This window comes from Strigops habroptila, chromosome 2, assembly GCF_004027225.2.
Source record: "Strigops habroptila isolate Jane chromosome 2, bStrHab1.2.pri, whole genome shotgun sequence".
Classification (NCBI taxonomy): Eukaryota; Metazoa; Chordata; class Aves; order Psittaciformes; family Psittacidae; genus Strigops; species Strigops habroptila.
This window is the reverse complement of record NC_044278.2, coordinates 21,297,209-21,319,415: the sequence shown is the minus strand read 5'-3', so window position 1 is coordinate 21,319,415 and position 22,207 is coordinate 21,297,209. Positions and strand designations below refer to the sequence as shown.

Here is a 22,207-nt window from a genome sequence, read left to right as displayed (position 1 = left end):
TACAGTGCTTCCCGCAGCAGCTTTTGGGGAGCACGCACACTCAGCCAACCCTCACCCCCCAACAACAGGACACCACCACATCTACCAAAATGAGCGTTTCACCACTGATGTGACACCACCACCATAAATCCCATATCCTAGGCTACCTAATATCACTCTATGGCCTCTCTGAAGCTGAACCAGTGGTAAGAAACGGGCCCCAGGGAAGGAGGACCACGAATCATGGCAAAGGTGTGACATGGAGCTACCCTGAAGAGAGCCATCTCAATTGTATTGTCTCAGTCACATGACGGGGTCAGGCTTGCAACAGGACAGACAATAAATATCATAGAGCCCATTCATGCTGGTAACCCCCAGATGAAACACTCCTCTCTCTGAAAGCAGGACCCCTATGATACAAACCAAAGCACAGAGGAGTGGTATACCAGACAACCACCACTGGTCAGCACCTGCATGAAGTGCTGCAGGAGTGCCTGGGCAGCAAGGAGTGTTTTGGCGTGTCTGGAGACTACGGCCACCTCCAAACCAGGTCTCAGATGCTTTTGTTCACAAAGAGAATCACAAGCCAGAGAGACACAAATTCAGGTGCTTTTTGAGAGCAGCCTAATTATTTATATGCTTAAACATGAACCTACCCTTAAGTTCCAAAAAACCCCAAACAACCTCCCTCACTCCCCAAAACATACCCCAAAACAGCAATCAAAAAACACAAAGCCATCTTTGTCTAGGAACAATAGAAAAATCTTGTCCATGTCCAACTAGGGACAATAATAGAGTGAAACAAATACAGAAACAAAAAAACCCCAAACCAGAAAAGCCCACAGAAACTGCCAGTGACACTTTAAGCCTTCCTTGGGGGAAGTTGCAATGGGGAAATTTTCCTGTTGGAGCAGGGCAAAGACTTGGGTAACTTTATCAGCTTTTGAGCCCTCTTCCAGTGTGTATTTGAAGAGCAAGGGTGCCCACAGCAGCTGCAGTATAGAACTGACCAAGCTTACATTAAATACAAGTCAGTGGCAGAGCAGAAATACCTGCTAAAATCATATCAGAGGACTTTATTCTGCTGCCTCCAAACTCAGCCTGATCTTTGCCACGACTTCAATGGGAGCAGGCCCAGAAACTGCATTACAAGCACAAGGCTAGTTTAACACAGTTGACATCAAAATCCAGAAGAGCATACAAAAGAGACAGGACAAAGTACTCGCCAGTAACGTCAATACAAAGTTTAATCCCCACATGGCTGGCTTTAGAGACATCCCCATCACCACCATAAAGAGAAACTGCCTTCTAGTTTGCACTCCTTTCAGCAATGGCTTGTTGCTGGGATGCAAAAGAGCACAAGCCCATTTTTCTTGTCCTTTGAAGATGGTATTTAAAAGTTGGGGATTTTCTTCTCTTTCATAAAATAGAGAATAAATGGGAGTTTTTACTTTCCATAGCTGTCATTTAAAGGCTTTTCACTAACAATAATCATTTTGGATATGTGAGCAGGTCAGAAGACTAGAACTCTCTGCTGGGACAGATTTCCCCTGGAAGACATGTCACTACTCCAAAAAACACAAGAGGAAGCTCGAGGCCAGCAAAACAAAGGGACAGAAATGACTGCCCATAGAAAATGCTCTGTCTGGTGCCAAATACCTAGGTGGGGCATGGGGGCTCAGCGCCGAGTGCCAGAACCCAGATGGGCTGAGCCACAGAGCCACGGCCCTCACTTGTGCTGTGACCAGCAGTCACCATGCTGCTCCAAAACCCCACAGGACCCACCGGGAGGGGAAAAATGAGGGGGGACACACTCGCAGCAAGGTCTTGGGGTGGGTGAAATGATGGGGGACAGAGTCACAGCAGGGTCTTGGGGTGGGTGACAGATTTCCCCTGCCCCAGAGATGAAGAGGAGACGGTCGTGTCTCTTGGGCTATTTTGAAGATTGTGTCTGCATGTTATTTGCCCATTTATCATCCCAACAATAAATATGCCTCTACAAAAACAATGGTCCAGTTGAGGACAGCGACCCAAACACGGGCAGGAGATGAAGCAAGACCTCACATCACCCTGCAGAGCCAGCACCTGGTTTCTCCCTCTCAGCAAGGGGATGATCCACAACGAAAGGATGGCAAAACGCTGCTGCCCCAGAGCCTAGGAAGGGGGCCTCACCTGCTTGTGCCCTGGCCACGCTGGTGAGAGCCACGGCTAGTGCGTGCCAGGCAGCAATGCCCGCACTGATGGGCACAGCACAGACCCTTCACTGGTTCCCTGCTTTTCACCCCTGCCCATTTACACTCGCGCCCATGTTCAGAGCACGAGCACAGAGCCGGAGACACCTCCCCAGGCCCTTCACACAATAAGCACCAGCAGCAATTCCAGCTGCAAAGTTTGCTTTCCTTGACACACAGTTTACTTTCTCCTTTCCCCCGCATCCCGCCCCTGCCACTTACCCCTCACTCCAAAAAGGCTCTCTCAAACAGGCTTAAGCTTTAAACAAATAAGGGCTTGGCAAGCAGCAGCCTGCTCCTGTTTCCCTCCCTACCAGCCCTGCTCTCCCCCCGCTGCCTCCACCTCTGAGCCATGGCGCAAGCGGAGCTGGCGAGCGCCGCGCAGGCATAGAAAACAAACACGTGGAGCAGAGCCAGCTGTGAAGTCGGATTTGGCATACGCTGTTTGCAAAAGGAATAAAAGCACATGGCAGAAAGGGGAAGGGGAGAAGGGGGGTAGCGCGGGGAGCCGGGGGTACCCTGGCCTCAAGAGGAGAGCGTGGCTCCGTTACAAAGCTCTGGCACATGCCTGCGGGGAGGTCTGTACATATGGGTGCTGATCTTGTGCCCTGCATGGAGGTGGAGGGGAGAGACAGGCCTACAGCAACATTTCCTGAGCTACTCCACATCACACTTCTCCTAGCGAGGCTGTTTTTGCACATGCTTGCCCTCCCTCCCTGGCAAAATTAGTGTGTTCTGATGCAAACACGTGAAAAATACATACACTTTTACGTCCTGGGGCTTGCAATTCTCCCCCTTTCTCTCTTAGGGTTTCTTCTTCCCCATGTACACTGTGCTCTAGAGTCGATGGTACAGGAAACCCTGACCCAACATCCTCCTCACCTTGGCTGACATTACATACATTGAGAGCACGCATTCAATTCACACTAAACCTCCTCCTCATATATATATATATAAAAAAAAAATCACGTATATATGTGATTATATATTATATACATAATCACACACACACACATATATATGATTTTTTTAACACCCCCAACTGTCCCTTTCTGGAAGGGTTTCAGACAAAATATCCCTTCTCTTACAGCCAAGCTCTCAGGGGCTATCAGCTCAGGTATTATTCTCCCCTCGTCAGCCCGGTCTAGCCATGGGAAAGGCACCTTGCAGGCTTTAGGAACAGATCACCTACAGCCTTACATCAGTGCTGGATCCACACTGGTTTTCTTCCCTCTCCCTCCTCTCCCAGTTGTCTCCAAGTGAACTGAAACAGAAGCCCATGCACTTTGCCTGGTTTGGAGTAGAATCCAGTAATTTGACGTGGTTTGCTTGTGGTTTCCATGAAAACCCATAAACCAGCCCAGGTTTGCTTGGAAGGTCCTCAGCTGTGTTAGGAGGCAGCAAGAAAAGCAGCAGTGTCCTACCTGGTCCTGGACCTCACCCAAAACAGGCCAGCAGCTGGACAGATTGACAGCCCAGGCTGACCACACAACAGCCACCTGCAGACATGCTTTCACCAGTCTCATTACCACCCCTGAAACACAGCAAGATCCTTCCCCTCTCCGAGCCCACCGAGAACACTTGCTCAGCATTGCTCCGCACACCCAAACTGACAAGAAGAGACAATATTTGGGTATGCTCTTCCTGTGAACTGTATTATGGACCTCGAATTGCAGCCAAGGAAGGAAACTTACCTTGGAGAAATCTTGCAATTGCCTTTTTGTTCTCGGGCCAAAAAAAGCCACAGATCACTGCAAATGAAGCGTTGCTCAAAACCAACCAACCCACTCTGATCTCTTTCCTTTTGGGGGCAAATTAGGTATTGCAAGACAAAGAGGCATAGAAACTCAGCCATGGAGGTTATGACGCCACATTTCTGGAATTGTTTCTACATCCATTGGACAAAATATACCCCTACCTTGTGCCTCAGCTTCCCAGGTTGCAAAAACAGGAATAGCAAACCCCAGCTGGTACAAGCAGTAACCAGATGAACATGAGTCAGACCATTTCAGATTCTCGGATGAAAAGTGCTACACAAGTATGCAGTGTTATCATCTGTACTGCTTCCTGGTAGTCCTAAGGATTTCTGGATTAGTAAAATACAGATGTCAGCATCCTGGGGATACTGCCTCAGTAACTGAACCAAGCAGGGAGGGGCAGGCTGATAGCAGCAAGGGGAAAAAATATGAATTTGCATCACACACAAAATATTGTGGTTAAGGGAGACAGCAACCAAGAGATTACTGACAACAGAGAACAGGATAACTCAGTGGGGTTTGTCAGACTAAACTTTTTGTTGTCAGAGACTCAGGTAAAGTGTTTGTCAAGCAAATATTCAAATGTGCAGCTGCCAAGAACTAAGGAAACAGAGAAGGAGAAGCAGCAGAGTCAATGTGGCGCCATTTGGAAACGGCCCATGATCAGCTGTCACAGGCTGGCTGAGCCCATCAGCAGGTACTAGTGAAGCCAAGGGGCTGAGCTACTAAAGGTAGACCACCACCAGGTTAGACGAACAAGGAGCAATTCACTCCTTCAAAATATTTTCATCTGGCACAGGATTTCCAGACCTGGGCAGGTACTGTGTCTGCATGGCTTTACGAGACACCTTCCTGCACCACACGCATCACATGCAATCACCTGGGCAAGTGAAATGAAGCCAAACTCCAGGCTGAAGGGAGTCCTCCAAGAAAGATAACAAGCAATAACCATTAATTTATTTTTAGTCCCACTTCATCTAGAAGTCTGTGGTGGTAGATACTGTGCTTATAAGGAGCCAGAGACGCAGGCCAAACACACCACATCTTTAAGGGCAAGTCAGCTAATCCCAGCCCTGAAACCAGGGGTGCTTGGTGGCACTGAGCAAGTGAAGGGAAACATTGGTCTTCTGCTTCCCACCCAAGTGCCTATCCATCAGTCAGGGCTTCCCACCCACGGTTCACAAGACCACTGAAATTGCTTCATGGATGAGTTAAGGGGTTCAAGGAAAGGGGTGGAAAAATATGCACGTTCAGACGTGCTGTGCAGCAAGTTGTGCATATGCAATTTCCAACCAGATCTACTGACCTCCACGAGAAAGCATTCAAGATTGCACATGTCAGAAAATAAAGCCAAAACCCACCACAGGCAATCCTGCACGCACATCTTCTGTCCACATGCATGTCCACATGTCCACATTCTTCCCCACGTCATCCCAGTGGGTGACACCAGAGTGGTGTTATATTCATTTCCTGCAGACCAGACCTCTCTCAGCTGTCTAGAAAGAAGCATGCAAGACTCAAGGCATGTTTCAAGGCCAGCACTGGATGCATCATTTCTCTATTAGTCACTGGCCACCAACACACCCACAGCAGTGCTGCTATAACCACCCCTTAGCATGTTTGCAGCCAGCTGCACTTTGTGCAAGTGACCAAAAATTCACATGCTGCAGCCAAAGATGGGGGAAGAGGAAGTTTGTGGTCTCCAGCACAAAGTTATCGACACCTTCTTTGGAGTTGAAGACTGTGTTTATGTTCAGGAGGTTCATGGGGGGATTAAGCAAGCTGTTATCCCCCTGGCTACAGAAAAGGGACCGTGAGAGGTCGGAGGGCCAGAAAGACTGCTGGTCCTCATGAACAAGGGGCTTGCAGGCTTAGTTGTGGTGAATAGTGACTCTGCCTGAGTTTACCAAAGGGACTGTATGCATTTTATGCATACAGCATCAAATCTCTGCTCTGAGGGAAGACGGTGGTCTGCCGAGGAGAGCCCTATCCAGATTGAAGAGACCGGATGTTCACACTAACAGCCCAGCACCATAGACCAAAACCCTTGAGAGATTTTTAATCAGGAAATAGATATATCACCACCTCTGGAGTCCTGACACAAGTGCTCCAAGTATTTACAACCTGGAAGATGTCTTAATGAAGAGGGAGTTGCTTTAACTTTTCCTTCTCTGCTCACCTCCTGTATCCTCACCTCAGTTTGCCACTGTGCAACAGGCCTGCAGCACTTAAATCAGCAGCCTACACACCATGCAATATTTATGGCCCAAGGCAGTCACAGATACAGCAGTACATGCCTACAAAGGTTTTCCACCCTCCATACCCTCCAATGACACAGTTGTCTTGCACAAGGGACTGGCTCAAAACAGAGAGGAGGAAGCAGTGTGGTGACCTCCCAGTGGTCCCCAGCACAACCACGAGCTACCTGGGGCTGGGGCTTGCTGCTGCCCAGCCCCAGCAGCGCAGGGTTCCTTTGGTCAAAGGACGAGGTGTTTCCCAAGCATCTTGCGCATCACGAGGCAAAATTACTCCCTGCCCCCTGAGGGGAACAGCTGAAGCAGAGTTCAGCAGCATCCCAAATCCCACCAGGTGCTTCTGGCAGGGCAGGAAACAGCACAGTGGTCCTGACCCTCTGTAAGGAACGAGCTAATTTTGTTTTTCCAACAACAACCACACTAGTACTGGACCCTCACTGATAAACAAGCACAGATTTCTCATCCACGCATTACAGTTTCCAACACTAACCCTGGACTTTCATTAATGTTTAGTCACAACAGCAGACTTTGGCTTGAGACCATCCAGCTCACCTAGGCCATGTAACGGGACACAGCCCCACTTTAGGTCCAGGACTTTGGTGTTTCCCTGCATGGCAGAAGTGGGACAATAAAGGGTTAAACCTGGTACAACCTCAAAAATCACTCTTTGCTTTCCAAAGCAAGAACATCTCTGGCATGGTCCCCATCTGGAAAATGACATCCCGTCCCCCCTCGCTTCCCCCTCTTCTCCCCCTGAACTCAGAACAAAGCACTGCACTGCCCAACATGTTCCTCCACTGGTTTCATCTTGGTCCAAACACTTCTTGCGTTTCAACTCCTGCCAAAAAGAAATGCATTAAAAAAAATTTATATAAAAAAAAAAAGGCATGTGTGGGGCAGGGGGAGAGGAAGCAGAGAGAGTAAAGGGAAGTCATTAAAATTGAATCTTGATTAGCTACCAGTGGTAGAAAAATGAAACAATGGGGGAAGGAGAATTTTCTCTTGTGACATCTTGATGCTGACATGAGTAGGCCCAGAGGAGGCAAGACTTCTCCACACAATCCTCCACCTAGGACCAAACCTAACTTGCTTTACCTTTCCAGTCCTCCATGTGCAACCCCATCATGAGAAGAGGCATCTTCTTCCTCGAAACAGTTTTCTGCCAATCCCCACACACGTTTCTCAGCACTCTCACAGCTGTAGCATCCCAGCATCCCCCAGCCCACACTGAGCCCCTGTTGGCAGAGGGTAGGAGGACACAGCACAGCTGCCCTCGCTGGCCTTTCCGCCTCCAGTACCAAACACAAAGGCCACTGCAAATCCTAGAGAAAATGAGCCCAGAGGAGATGGCTTGTGCATGTTCTGTGGATAAGCTGGATGGGCCAAATGAAGAGTCCCAGGCTGGGTCTGTCTCCCAAAGAGACATCCTCCAGCCAAAAAACCCAAAAATTTAAAAAAATCACAGTGGCTAAAGAAGCATTTAAAAGCAAAACAAAAAACCAGCCCAGTTTGGAGAGTCTGCGATAGCTGAACCCAGGGATAGAAAGAGGATGTTTTTTGTTCCCTCAGTACAAAAGCCCTTGGTTTCCCCTCCTCCTCATTCCAGCATTTCCCCATCAGGGGTGACAGAGACAGTTCAAGGCCTCCCAGCAGCACACACAAAATTGGGTCTTGCTGCCCGGAGGACAAGTGGCTGGGGCGCTCTGGAACTGAGGGGATCTGGGGAGCCCTAAAGAGCTGGGCAGGCTGGACCTGCTGCCCTGCAGGGTGGCCAAGGGGTCACCCCTCCAGCATCCCTGTGACCTGCCGCATGGCAGTGCTTCCCTCCAGGTTTTGACTCTCCAAGGTGTGATTCTGGCTGCAGGACTATGCCATTTTGATTCCCCAAGGCTCACTTGTGCCACAGCTGGTGTTCTGCAGCATGTCAAAGACAGGGAGAGATTAACTCCATTTTTAAGTATCTCATTACTGTTATTTTTTTAAACACATCTGGCTGAAAATTTTTTGGCAAAGCCATAAAGAGATAAAGACTGTAAGAAAATCTCCTGCGATTTGAGAACTTTACCTACTGGTCTAGCCTTTATCAGATGGTATTCTCTCTCCAGTATGCATAAGTTCCACTTGCTTTGGCTTTCTCTCCGATAAGGACCAAATCCATCGAAACATCAATAAAATGTCAAGATTTCACTGTCTGTATTGTTTGAGATTTTAACAGCTACCCTCCTGACCACTGCAGCAATCACACACTCATTTTGGTACCACCTGATGACGGTTCATTTTCCTTGTAAATGGTGACAGCACCTCCGCAGACCCAAAGATCCAGACATTGAGAACATATCTCCCACCTCTATCTGCAAAATACTTCTTTTCCTGCTCCTCAGGAGAGAGATGACAGAACACAGCCAACTGGTACTCTGTCTGGTTTTCCTCTTTTGCAGATCATCGCGTATGTCCCATCAGCTCCCATGTCTCCATCCTAGTCAACTTAGTTTAGAAAAGCAATCCGTTTCTACAGCTGCGGACAACATCCAAAATCACTATCTGTCATGACATCCTACATAAAACAAATAAGACAACACCACCCACCACCTTCTACTAGCAATCTGTTAAGGAAAGCAAACAGTCACCCACTTCTGAAGAAGCCTGATACGGGAGGCAGCATTTCTCTTGCAGCCTGTCCCTGCCTGCCAGTGGCAGACAAAGCCTGTTTAGCAGTGTCTGCACAAGAGTACTATTACGTAAATAGCAAGTAATGTCTTGGGGCCAGCTGAGAAAAAGGGCCCCAAGCATGAGGCTCTGCACATGGAGCAATGGAAGTGCTTGCCCCAGAAGGCTGCCTTTCTACAGCACTTCTCATTCTACCAGGATGGTGCCCATTAAAACCCCCTTCAACCTCAGAAGAGATGGCTTGGAGCTCCCAGCCCCCTCACCCAAATGCTAACCCACTCCTTGTAGCCCAAAAAAGGAAACAAATTCATAACCAAATAGCTTCCAGTACTTTTTTCCAGTCTATTGTTATATGGCTGCATTTGGAAGTAAGGGAGAAAAACAAATACATAACTGTGGTCAGTGTCTGCAACAGAATATGGGAAGGGAAAGAAAAAAAACCAACCCCCAAACCCAATCCTTGTTTTATACGTTCAGTCATTTTTGGAGAAAGCTGTAAGCAGTAAAGAGGCCAGGAAGAAACAGGGACATCAGCCCCTGAGCCTCAGGGTGTGACAACAGGAGAAGCAGAACAGAAGTGAATCTGCTCTCCATCTATTGATGTATACTGTTCAGTCCAAGAAATTCTGAAAAGCCCCAGCAACAGTCTAAGCCAAGAAGTTTTCTTCCTCTGTTGCAAAGGACTAAGATGGTTTTGTGCTGTGAATTGCTTTATCAATTCATAAAGCCTTTTTAATGCAAAAATCACCTTTGCTGGAGAGGTGTCGGAGGGTGTTTCACAGAAAAGGTCAGATCATCCTCTCCAAAGCCTCACCCAGCGGTGCTCTGGGAGAACAGAGCAAACCTCTGCCCTTTGCTCACTTGTCTACCAGGAAAAAAAAATACTTAAAACTCTTTGAATCTTCCGAAGATTCTCACGTTACTGTCCAGTAAAGGAATATAAGGAGTATTTGATTCTCTTATTTTCCAGAGACTCCTTTAAGACCTCAGTATTAGGTATGCTACAAAACCACAATAAAAAGACATTGCCTGCCTCAGGGACATTTATCTCTAATTGCTTACAGAGACTGTCAACGCCTTCTTTGAGAAGGGAAGTCTGTGACTGTCCTGTAGCACCAAATACCCCTAGAAAAACTTTCACTATTCAGTGCAGTGTCATCTGTAGACCAGTTCAGTCAGTACCTACCCTCCAAATTATGTTAAATACTATCACTTGCTACAGACCACAAATGCAATATTGGAAGTTGGAAAGGAATAAGGACTTCCCCCTTCCCTACAGCAACTGGGAAAACTCAGCTATGTAAGGGAAATACAATCTCAGAATTACCAATAGGGAAATCATTGACCATTTCTTAATTTGGAAAATACCATAAACTCTTTTAGGACGAACAGTACTTCTCAGTTTTGAGGAAATGCTGCTCCATGATTTTAAATCCAGTTGTGCAGCTGGCACACTCCTCCCTGGGATGGGTAAAGCAAGCTGTTCTCATATAGCCACATCCACAACATACCGCAGGATTTCATAGTCCCTCATGAAAGAGATAAGCTATATAAACATAAACTGTAACAGTGGGACAAAAAGCAGCTTCCAGAATTCCCTCTGCAAGCCCAACAGGGAAACAAGGATAATTTCCCTTTGCATTTCTTGCCAGCTGAAGTTTGTCTGTTCCTCTGCTTTGCTTTGCCGATAACAAACATCTGTCAGGAGCATCCCCTCCCGTGCAAGAGGGAAACACATCCATTGAAGCCTTCGAGGCTCTGTACCTCAGCAAAGCCTCTGGAGACCCTCTGCTGTAAAAGCCACAAATAAACCTCCACTGGTCTTACCTACCAACTACAAAAACACTACGTGGAAAATGAGTATGTTTTTACAGCCCCCAACTAGTTGAGCAGACCTTCAGAAAAAACATGAGGAGCCTCTGGCCAAGGCAATCTCTCTTGAGGTTCACCCCAGATGTGCCCTTCTAAGCATCTTTATTTTAGGGTCTTCCTTCCTAACCCTTATCTACCCTTATCTATTTACTCATATATTTCTTTGGCAGAGAGCTCTAGAAGCCCAAGGCAGGAGGCTCCCAGACTAAGCTGTTGATCTGTGGCTCATTAAGAGCTCACGGAGGCTTTTTGGCCTGGTGCCTACATGCCCCTTGCAGAAGCTGGCACCTTGGAGCATGCCATGTCCGCCAGCCTCACTGAGCTGCTTCTCTGGCTGCCTGTAAGGAGACACGACAACACAAACCCCTCCCAGTTTGCAAAACACTGTGAGATCAGAAATGTTGATGGAGACTTGAAAATATTGCTTTTGAACCCCCAAGCCCCAATCCACCAGCCGGGGGGAATGAAAGGCAGGAGAGACATGGATCTCCTTTCAAGGATGGTACTTCTCCAGAATAACCTCTGGGGAGTCAGCAGCCCTGCCTGCAACCGCAGGCAGCCACCCTGCCCGGGCAAGGGCTCCCTGAACCCGCTCCAACACGCCAGCGCCCTGCACTCGCCCCAGGTCGGCGAGGGCTAGGAGCACCTCTCCAGCGCCTGGGGATGCACCCCTAGTTGTTCCTTATCAGCCTTCCTCAAAACAAGTAAGGGCAGGGGCATCCAGGATGTGGCCTGACAAGCCTGTCTCAGCCCCGGCAACTATAGTTGGCAGCACAGGGACCTCAGGCAGAGGAGGGGAAATTAAAGGCAGAAAATGGGGAGGAAGGGGAGTGCGAGGGCCTGGCAGCAGCGCTGCAGGGAACAGGGGCACGCTGGCAGCCTCAGCTGTAATCCCCTTCTCCCTCCCCATTGTAGGGTCTGAGAAAATAAAAGAGCCTCCCTGGCAAAACTGAGAAGGATGTGCGTGCCAGGAGGAAGGAAGAGACTGTTTTCACTAAGCATGAGGAGGGATGGGTGACACAAACCCATTTTTGACACCTTCTCCATTCCACACCCTGCCTAATTCAGCTGGACAGAAATGGAGGCAGCAGCTACGTTGGTGCTTCCTTTCAGTCTTTCACATACAAGGAATGACCTGGAAACAACAGAGAAGAAAAAGCTGTAACTCTGAAGCTGTCTGGCATCTCCCGCCGCTCTCCCACTCCCAAGGCACTGACTGAGCCAGGGATAAACTGTAAGGGCCCAAACACCTTATCTAAGATCTCTTCTGTAATTAAATTATTTAGCTTGCAGAGGGCAGATCAAACCCACTTGCAAAACGGAGGAGTCCTGCTTCAGATGGGCTCTTCTCCCTGCAGAGCAGAGCAAAGAGTCATCTCTTCAATCCAGCCACAAAGAGCCTCTGGCGACACAGTGCCATTAAAAACAATATGCTTCAAAGCATTCCTCTAAGCAAAAAGCCTCCAACTGCAGTTCAGGCTGCTATTCAGACAGCATCAGGGCATGGCCACTAGCATTCCCCCAGGAGAGTTTGCCCACAGCTTTTTGCGAACAAACAGGTGCCAGAAGAGGATGCTTATGCATTCCCTCCTGCTCCCCAAAAAGTGCTGTACGTCAGACAAGAAAGGAGAGGTGAAGGAACCTGGCTCATCAAGCCAGGTTTGGCTCATGTCCTGCCATGGATGTCTACACAACTGCTCCGTCCTGGGCTACCTGTGCCTTTTGGGGTCAGGTTAGCATTTGGCTATTCAGTCACATGCTCCACATGGCCTGCCAGCGATCAGGAAGAGCTGCTCCTCATCCCTCTTCTTGTACCCCCTACAGTGTAAGGTATGCTGACCATGGAGATGTGAACAATGGCTCCTCTTGCACCTGGGCCATAGTGCAAGCCACGGACGTGGCCCTAGAAGCATCTGGTAGAGTTTGTCCTTGGCTTGCGCACTGAAAGCCAGCGCCTCCAGAGCCAGGGCACAGTCCCAGACCCCTCGAGAAAGAAGGCACACAATATGTAATGAGATCCTTCTACTTAAGATTGCATGCTGCAAGCAAAACACCTTTATTACTCTGGTTCCCTGCTCTCCCAGCTATCTTTCAAAGCACAATGCCGCAACTGAAAACTAGCTGACAGCAGAGAATTCAAGTGATAACTGGCTCCCTTCCTTCCCCTTCAGCCATGTGCTCTTGCTTTCCGCCTGCCACTCCCCGGCACCCCGCAGACCTCCTGCTCACTTGCGTTCTGAGGACAGGCAGGAGCTTCAGCTCTGCGAGGCGGGCTGCCTGCCCCAGCGCAAGCCATGCCACTGCGGCAAGATGTCACCCACATCTGCAGTGCCAAGTGCCCTGTTTGGGCAACCACCTAGTGGAGCACATGAAGCCATGTCGCTCTTTATTGACTGATGTGAGCTGAGAGCTAAGGAAGATGAGACTCTGCTCCAGACAACTCCCGGCTTTGAGGAAGACAACTGTCAGTCAAGCCATAGCCACATTCAGTTTTGACCTCCTCTTCTGAAGAGCAGGGCAAGGCGGAGGATGGAGCATAGGACGGGATGTCAAGCAACACAGGATCCATGCTAAGCTCCAGTCCTGACCTGCTGAGTCACTGCAAGGCACACAAGCCCTTATTCATGCTCAGGCTCCTACATGCTCTTTGGGGCTCTAAGAACCATCCCCCATTACAAGTTAGCATGGTAACATTAACCAAGGTCCCAGCCTTGGTTAAAACTTGTAGACACATATGCAATACAAATAATAATTTAGGTTTTGGAATAAGGTGCTGGGGGAACATGGCATGACAGGCCTTTCTTCAGCCTTCATCCAGAGAGTCAAGAAACCTCCACTTATCTTCAGTGCTGGAGCTATGCAAAATCTGGGTTATGCTCACATTTTTGTGGCTGCTGAAATTTTTACTTGTTTGGTTGGTCACTAGTTTGGGGGATTTTTTTAGAGGTGGTTCTTTGAAGTGGCTCAGAGGTTAGGGATGTCCGAAGCTATCCCAGAGGAGACAGATTATAGGGTAGAGTGCAGGTCAGGTATCAATGATAAACATGGCTTGCCACTTTGCTCTCGATGTTATTCAATTTGTGCTCCTTTTTCCTCCACCCCAAATCTACAGCCCAGGTGATCATAAGGAAAACTGGACAACCATACGTTTGACAAGTATATTCCTGCCTAACTTGCTACATGATGTAAATAGTTGACCCCTGCTCCCCCAAAAGACAACAGACTTCATGATACAATCAGCAGGATCCCACAGCTTGTATTGCATGTTTGTGTACGAGGCAAGTACAGCTACCTCTTACCAGCAGACTGGGGCCTGTCCTATCAGACACAGGCTGGCTTGTCTTGCTGTAGCCATGTAAACTATACTGCTCTTCCCTAAGGCTTCCTCAAACTAGCTACTCACCTCCCTGCCAAGATGGGAGTAGGGTCAGCAAACACATGCTCAGGCTCCAGCAGCTTCAGCTCCACACTTTGATATTGACCTCCCTTTCTCAGTATCCATCACTGAGCTAATTGCCTGTGTGGCCACCAAGAACAGTTGACCTTGATCCCAAGACCTTCTCCCTCTCTCCTGGTTGGGTACAACCTGGAGCTGGGGTGCTAATGTGGGGTGCTAAACTACTCTTGCAGTATTCACAGCAGCTCAGGTACCCAGAGCAGCAAGGTCCTCAAAAGCAACTAGCTCTTGTGCTACCCTGGACTCTTTCTCTACAGCATTATGGAAGTGTTCAGGCACAAGCTGGCATGCAACCAGGAGCTCTGCTCCTCTCCTGCTGGGAAACAAAGACCTTTTCCCTTCAGGCCAGCCACAGACACCCCAAGAGCAACATCAGCATGACGGAACAGTGATGACAGACACATCCAGAGCAGCTGGCATGCCTCTCTAGGGAGCCCTCCACACTCCAGCTTCTCACAGCCCTGTTGCACCCTACAAGCCTCCAGCTCCAGAGGCAGCTGACAGCTACAAGCCAGATACCCTGCTTGGCCAGCTGAGGGGTAGGGAATTCTCCATTGGGGCTCAAAAGCTAGCAGATTTCAAGCCCTCCTCCTGCCAGGGTCCCACAGCTCTGCTGTGGTCTGACTGGCCATGATGCAAGGCCCCAGGAGGAGCCAGTGATGGAGTGCTCCTCATTGGATTCAGACCTCATTACAGCCGGATAATTGGACCATCTTGCTCTCCTTTTGCCCAGATGGCTCTGTCTTAGAAGCTGCACTTCAACTACTTGCAAGCCAAGATGTGCTCGATAGCCACTTTTGAGATAAAAAGTCCACCTCCACTCAGGAGTAGGTGGTTGGGACTAGTTTGGGCAGCTGTTACACTGGTGACAGTCCCACAAACCCACCAAACATGACCTTGTACTTAAAAGTGAGGGGAGAGCTGCCTGGTCTCTCAATGCACGAGTCTCATTGACTTTCCACCACATCATTAAAGTCACCCCAGGTGTTTGTGAAAAATCCCACCCAGCATGTTTCTGAAAGCATCACTTGACGCCGGGTCTCAAACCCACCCCTTCGATCTGACACTGCTTGCGTTTGTTAAACAAGCAGCTTTCTTCTGGGGGGAAGAAGTAAAAATCACATTCCCATCACCATTCAGGGGGCCCAAAGGAATCTCTCAGTTCAGGGGCAGGCTCTAAAGCAGCAGGGCCAGCTAGTCCTTTTTACCACCCACAGCTGAGGAACGTGCAAGCAAGCACTACCTTACTGCCCCAGATGGGACTGCCATCCAGCAGAGCAATGAGAATGCCCTCCACGTCAGCTACAGCTCAAGGAGCAATTTGGGACAGAAGGCACTAGATGAAGTAAATTATTATTCACAATCCAGAACACTACTGGCTTCCAAATAATTGTCTATTTGTGTGCGTGCGTGCACAAGAATCCTCGCTTCATGGTCTCTGCCAGTGTATTCCCAGCACTGTGACTCTCTGGGGACAAGGCCCATACTTGTATTCAATCTCAGCTTTGGATCTCAAACACTAAGGTTTCAGATTTTGTTTTAGAAAACATTTTCTCTGGCAACTGGGCTGTTAATGGATTTGATTTTTTTGCTCTCGCCTCCTCCCTACCTTTAAAAGCTTGGCACCAAAGGGCTTCTTTGAAGATAAGGCCAAATTCGCAATTTAAGGGGAGGAACTTCATAAAGTAGATGTGAAGGGATGGAGAGGAGGGGTGAAAAGCAACCCAGGAGCCACTTTGCCTGTTGAGATGTACACTGTACAGCACATAGGATTACAATGGCCTCTCTGTACCTCCACTGGCTGGAGCCATAAATTCGGTGCAGCTGCAGTACTGCTACCTACAGGAGACTCCCCAAGGGTCACACTCAGAGAGGGGCTTCTCTACAGGCTCACACCCAACCTACCCTCCAAACCAAAGCATCACACAGCCCTTACGAGCCCACATCCACCCAGCACGCAGGGGTGGATGTCCCCAGAGGCAACTGCAGAGCCTCCCAGGGGGCTGCCAATGCCGCAGGAGCCTCCCTGCTGAAACCCACCGTGGCCTTTATCCAAGACGTTTTTCAAGGGCCGGCGAACCTGTGGTCTCTCCTGATCTCCAGCAGACCTACCCTCAACACCACAAGGAGGCAGGGAAGTGCCACTCACAGGTTCTGCAGGTGGAGAGCGGAGGCAAAGAGCAACCTGCCCCAACCTGAGGGGAAATCTGCAATCTAGAGGAGAACCCAACCCAGCTCTCTTCACATCCCAGGCTTGCGGCCTAAAGCGTTGGCACCACAAAGCGAGGTGACAGCTCTACCTAAAGCACCAGGATAAGTTACAGTGACATTATTGTAGGAAGTCACGTTTTGCATATAAACGCTATATTCTAGGCCACCATATGCACATTTGAGGTTTATTTCTCAAACATCACCACCAGCTTTACTAACCACACTAAGCTCAACACATTGATTCGCAGGGCTCTGCTAACCTCGTCCTTCTGTTAGTTAGAAGAAAAATAAGAAGCAACATTATTTCAGTGTTTGAAAGCTGACAACACAGTTCTGACAGGGCTCTTTACACCCTTTTCCTCTTCACTCTAACGATTTAAAGAACAGCAGAAGGGTCCAATGCACAGTCTTTAGACACACAAGCTTGTTCAGACTCGCTGACACTGCAACCAGCAAACACATCCTTGCATTTGGCAGGGCCTCAGGACTCTGGCTCTACCTAAGTGTATGACCTGCTGGCTAATCTCTTTGCCAGAGTGGACCTTAGAGAGCCAAAACGGCATTGCCACCACAGGGCTCAGGGTAAAAGACTTACTGCCTGCACGAGGCACAGAAGTTAATGAAAAATGGCCGGTTTCCAAAACACCATCTGGCTTTCACAGACTTATATAGAGACACCACAGCCCAAAACCTCTGTGAACTCGACAACAGTGGGTTTTCTTAGGGGCAACATGCTGTGGTGTGGTTTGGACTTTGCCCAGCAAGCCTCCAACACGCTGCACGGACACAAGGTGCAATCGCCATTCTCACGTCTTAGGGGAGCTCAAGGATGGGTTTCGGCCACGGGGCAGCAGCCACCCCAGAGCAGCAAGGGTAAAGTTGGCTCTCACCTCTGTGCTGGCACGCTGCCCACGAGGAGGGCAAAGAAGCTCGAGCACGTCCCACACGCTCCCTGAAGCACACTTCCCTCCATCGATCCTACCAGAGCCAAAATAAATTGGCACTGCCTCGTGCTCAAGAGCTCCTACTACACACAACAACAGCCCTAAGAGCCCTCTCAGGCACCCTGTCTGTGCTGTGCCAGGTGCTCTGCTAACAACCCCATCAGGCACAGCTGAGCCTCCCATCCCATTTGTCCTTTTGCAGGGAAGAAGAGAGGCCATTTTAATAAAAGGAGCATGCAACATCCTCAGGGCAGGGATCTGTTGTTCCCTGTTTATGCAGAAAGCCCTGCACCGCCTGTGGCACCTTTGCGACTGTGTAAGCACTGAGTGTTTTTTCTCCCTGCAACAAGTATCTTTCTGAGCTCTTGAGCTGATTTGCTCCCACTGCATCCAAGCTCATTTTGTCTCAGCTTCCCACAGATGCTCATACAGCTGTGTAACTGGAGCACATGCTCCTATGGAGAGTAGATTTTAAGAAACTCTTATGTGCAAATATGCATATGAAGCACATTTTGAAAGCTTCCCATCCTGCAAGCATTCCCTCCAGAAAAGCGGCTCCAAGCTCCAACGAAGCACCAGAAACAATGTTGTATGATTCGGGGCCAAGAGGAACTAAACCAAACACCAGGAAATAAAAGAAAGATGCTTGCGATACCTTTTCTTGAACAATTACCCAAAGGACATTTAGAAAACTGGAAGATATTCACCCCTGTTCTACCTAAAGACCTGCAATTCATTTAGTCATTATTCACCTTAAGTTGTTCTTGTGGCCTAGGAACTGGAAGATGTAACAACCTCTTAAACCGAGACTGACCACAGGAGCACCAAAACACACAGCAGCAGGTTTTTCCCTCAGGATGTTTTCAGTCTAACCAGAAACAGGAAGTCTCCGAAGATTTTGCAAGAGAGCTTTTTCCTTGCGGGATATCCCATCCTAACTGAAGACTTTGCACTGCAAAGTTTTTAGCCTGGGAGGTAACAGTTTAAACCAAGAGATTTGCAAGCCTTGGTCCGTAACATGCCAGCAGCATCAAGACACCTTTGTGCATTAAAGAAGTCCAAGGGAATCGTGCCTCATACCTCCGAGACACTTGGCGTTAGGCATTAAAACAAACAAGCCACCTTTATTTACTGCCAAAGAAGCTTCTGTTAACCTGGAGTTGCACTGGCTACTGCTGTTGTAACCTCTTGCAGGCTGAGCGAGTAAAATGAGCTTAACTGAACCCGAGCTCTCTGAAAACCCACCCGCAGGTCAACCTGTGCTCAAACAACTGACGTGGTCCCCAACACGCTCTTCCCTGCCACTGCTCCTCCACTTTATAAGACATACAAGGGAGAGTTCTGGGAGACAGCCTGCCTTTGCCTGGGAAAAGGGAGTGATTTGGGAGGTGCAGAGGTGCCTCTCCAGCCCTGCAGCAGTCTCCAGGAGGCTCAGCATGGCACAGCGGGTCCTCCCTGGTGCACCTGAGCTTTCCTCTGACAGACGTGAGGGTGGGTGCCAGCCAGCTGGCAAGAGTCAGCATGGATGGCAATACGTGCCCCATCACAGCACCCACCCTGTCGGCACAGGGTTTAGCCCCATTTTCGGCATGGGAAAACCAAGGCACAGGGCTGTGGAAGAAATTGTTTAAGCTCACACAGGGCATGTGCACTCGCTGAGGACACAGCCCAAGCACCTCTCCATCCAAACCCATGCTTCCACCTGATGAGTGTCTTTCCTGCCTGTTCCTTCCTCGGCAGGCAGCTCTAGCTGGCTCCCAAAGGGCCAACTCTGCAGACCTGGCCAGGTGGAAGGAGCTATACCAGCATCCTGAAAGCACTGCAGGGGCTGCCAGTTTGGTACAGAAGATTTAGAGGGATCTGTCTGCTGTTAGTTTTGAGGACAGAGCAGGATTTCAAGGAGTGAGGGGGACTGGGCACCTGTCCTTCAACATAGCAAAATTCCAAGCTGGGCTCTCACACCCAAAGGACTGGAAAGACCTCTGCAAACACCAGGTAACAGGCTTCGCTTTGCAATCTTTCAGAACCTCTCACCCTGTGCTTCTGTATCATGCCAGGACAAGGTACAGAAAAGCTGTATTTACCAGACTGTAGGGATACAGAGCACACATAAGACACACCAGTCTGTAGCACACGCATTCACCTGTAATACTACTTCTTTGCACCAAGCAGAGAGGAGATGTGTGTGGATTTACCTACTTGTTCTGGAATATCTCTCAAAGAAAGATCCTGTGGGTGTGCGTGTGTACGACAGAGGGGGAAAACAGAACTTGCCTTTCAAATCTGCACAGGACCCTTGTGCACACTTCTGACGAACCTGCTCCATTTTCCCCAATGGGAACTACATCAGCAGGGAGGACTGCACTGTATCTGACTTCAACCCTCACAGCAAACACCTTCTGCGACCTTGTCTGCATTGCACCTAGAGAATGAGTCCCTGTAATTGTATCTAAAGGGGCGGGTTAAGAAAAGTACATGGAACAAAACTCTATTTATTTCTTGTCAGAGAATATCATGTGCCCAGCAGGGAGCTCACAGCTCTCCCTAATTGTCCTACTTACTCCAGAAGTAAATAGCATGGGCAGTTGTTTCACCTTTGTTTCTTCAGGTCACTTAAATAAACAGAACAAATCTTCACTGCAAACCCAGTGTTTCTGCTGAAACCCTTCCCTGAGCCATAAACCTCAATATCCAACCCACTGAGTAAAAGCATCTACATGTATGTATATACCCATCAATATGCAAGAACCCTCCTCTAAAAGTATGCACACTGAGACAGTTAGTTTCAAAAGAACAGAAAACTAAGATAAAATCCTACTTACAAAACACCCACATTCTTCTGATATTTTCCATAGTAGTTTTTTAGCTCGTGGGAAGAGAAACTTTAATGGCAGATTGCAAGTGAAGGTATCAAAAGGGCACCACGGTACCTATGTAGAAAGTAAGAGAACTGGGCACCAAGAAACCCAATCAATTTCAGACATGCTAGGAATTACGTGCGGGTGCAGAGTGTGTGTGTGGATTCCTGTTATCCCACTCGCATAATGCTGCAGAGAGGTCAAGAGAGTTTCTTTAAAACAAACAGGGACAAAACCCCCTCTTTAATAGACCTGAACTGCCTATCACACAATACCAGTGAAATAACACTTGGAGTACCAGAATTAGTCGAGGAAGTGCCCAAAGATACACCACTTGTATCAAATACCTTTTGCCAACCAAGGGTATTGGTTCAAGTCTATTATTATTTTTTCAAAGTAAGTATCAATATCTTCAGAACACTTTAAAAAGTCTCATTTGGACACTGCTGCAAATTCAGCATCCCGCTTTCTCCCCAACACATTTTGTATTTACAGTCACCATCCAGAAGACCTGCCAAAGTTGCAGTTCAAGCAGTGAGGCGTGCATGCACAAATCCTACAGCATCCCACCACCAAGCAGAAAATTACTTCCCCTGACCCAAATCGCTCCTCATCCTTGCAGGGTTAAAACTTCGTGGTTGCATACGAAGACAACAAAATTTTTACTCGCAGATTACCCACTCCCGCTATTCTTTGCAGCAGCGGCAGGGCACAAACTGAAATGCCTTTGCATCTTCAAGAGCTGCGTCTTGCCTGCAAACTCCCATCAGCTTTTGACAAGAGTTGGAGCAACGGAGGATGAATCCGGGGCTTCTTTTGCACAACTTTTCCCTCTCCCTCTCTCCACTGTGCTCCATCCCTCCTCAACTAGCCGGCGGTGAGGACGGGGTCACGCCCTGGACCAAGCTTTTGGGGAAGTTTCAGGCAACCGCGCAGTGTGTGCGTGCACTGGGCCCTCCATTAACGCCGACCGAGGAAGAAGAGCTGGAGGGAAACGGCCAAGCCCCCCACATCTCACCTGCCTGAGCCAAAACAAGCCCCATGCTGGTGGGGACCAGCGGGTCTTCACTCCTCCCTTGTCAGTCTCTCGCATCCCGACGCAGACCCCCTCTCTCGCATCCCCACACCAACTTCCCAAACTCCTGACACAAAGATTGGCCACTGCTGCTGCCGGCTGAAGAAGGGGGGAAAGCCCTGCGCCCCGCCACAGCCATCCTCCCAGCCCCGGGCCCCCTTCGCTTCACTCACCGCGGTCTCCAGTGGAGCAGGCGGGGGAAAACACAAAGATGCCCCAAACGAAGGGAAGCAACAAAGAAGCTTAACTCCAGGAGCTGGAACTTCCAGGCCGGATCTGCGGGGAATTCAGCACACACACACACAGAGAAAAAAAATAATAAAAGAGAGAAAGAGAGGAAAAGCGAGGGGAAAAGCCTGGTTTTGGGGTGGGGGGGCCCTTGGTTTGGGGGTGGTGGTTGTGTTTGTTCTGCGGGTTGCCGCTGGGGATGGGGGGCCGCGCTGAGCTCAGGCGCGGCGGGAGGAGGAGGAGGAGGAGGAGGGAAGAGGCGCCGGGATGCGGGAAGCCAGACCCTCCATACGGGAGACGGCTTTTGGATGACTGAACTCCCAAACAATTCCCTGCTCTAGCTACTCCTGCCCCAGAGCCTCCCTCCTCCCCTCCCCCTGAGGAGGAGGGAAGAAGAGGAGGAGCCAGAGGAGGCAGAAAGCGCAAAATAAAACCCCTTCCCCAAAAGCTTGGCAGCGAGCGGCCCCCGTCCGCTGTCCGCCCCCCCCCCCCAAAACACTAGCCGGCATCGTCTGGCCGGTGCGTACCCTCGAAGGAGGCGGCCGGGGCCTCTCCCCGCCGCCCGCCATGCTCCCCCCGGCAGGCGGAAGCGGGAAAGTTGGGACGAAAAGTTTGGCCTGGGCGCAGTGGGGCGGCCCCGCCGGCTGTGGGGAACCGGGGCCCCGGGACGTGG

The 22,207-nt window shown here is 49.4% G+C and overlaps 1 protein-coding gene across 2 annotated transcripts in view; it reads right to left on the bottom strand.

Annotated features, from left to right (window-relative positions):
• The window catches only part of BOC (BOC cell adhesion associated, oncogene regulated), a 55,634-nt gene extending 33,696 nt beyond the window's left edge, over positions 1 to 21,938 (bottom strand). For both annotated transcript variants that reach the window (XM_030477332.1, XM_030477333.1), the window contains exon 1: positions 21,480 to 21,938. The gene's annotated coding sequence lies outside the window, so the exon portion shown is untranslated. The remainder of the gene's footprint in view (positions 1 to 21,479) is intronic.
• Between the last annotated feature and the right edge of the window lie 269 nt (positions 21,939 to 22,207).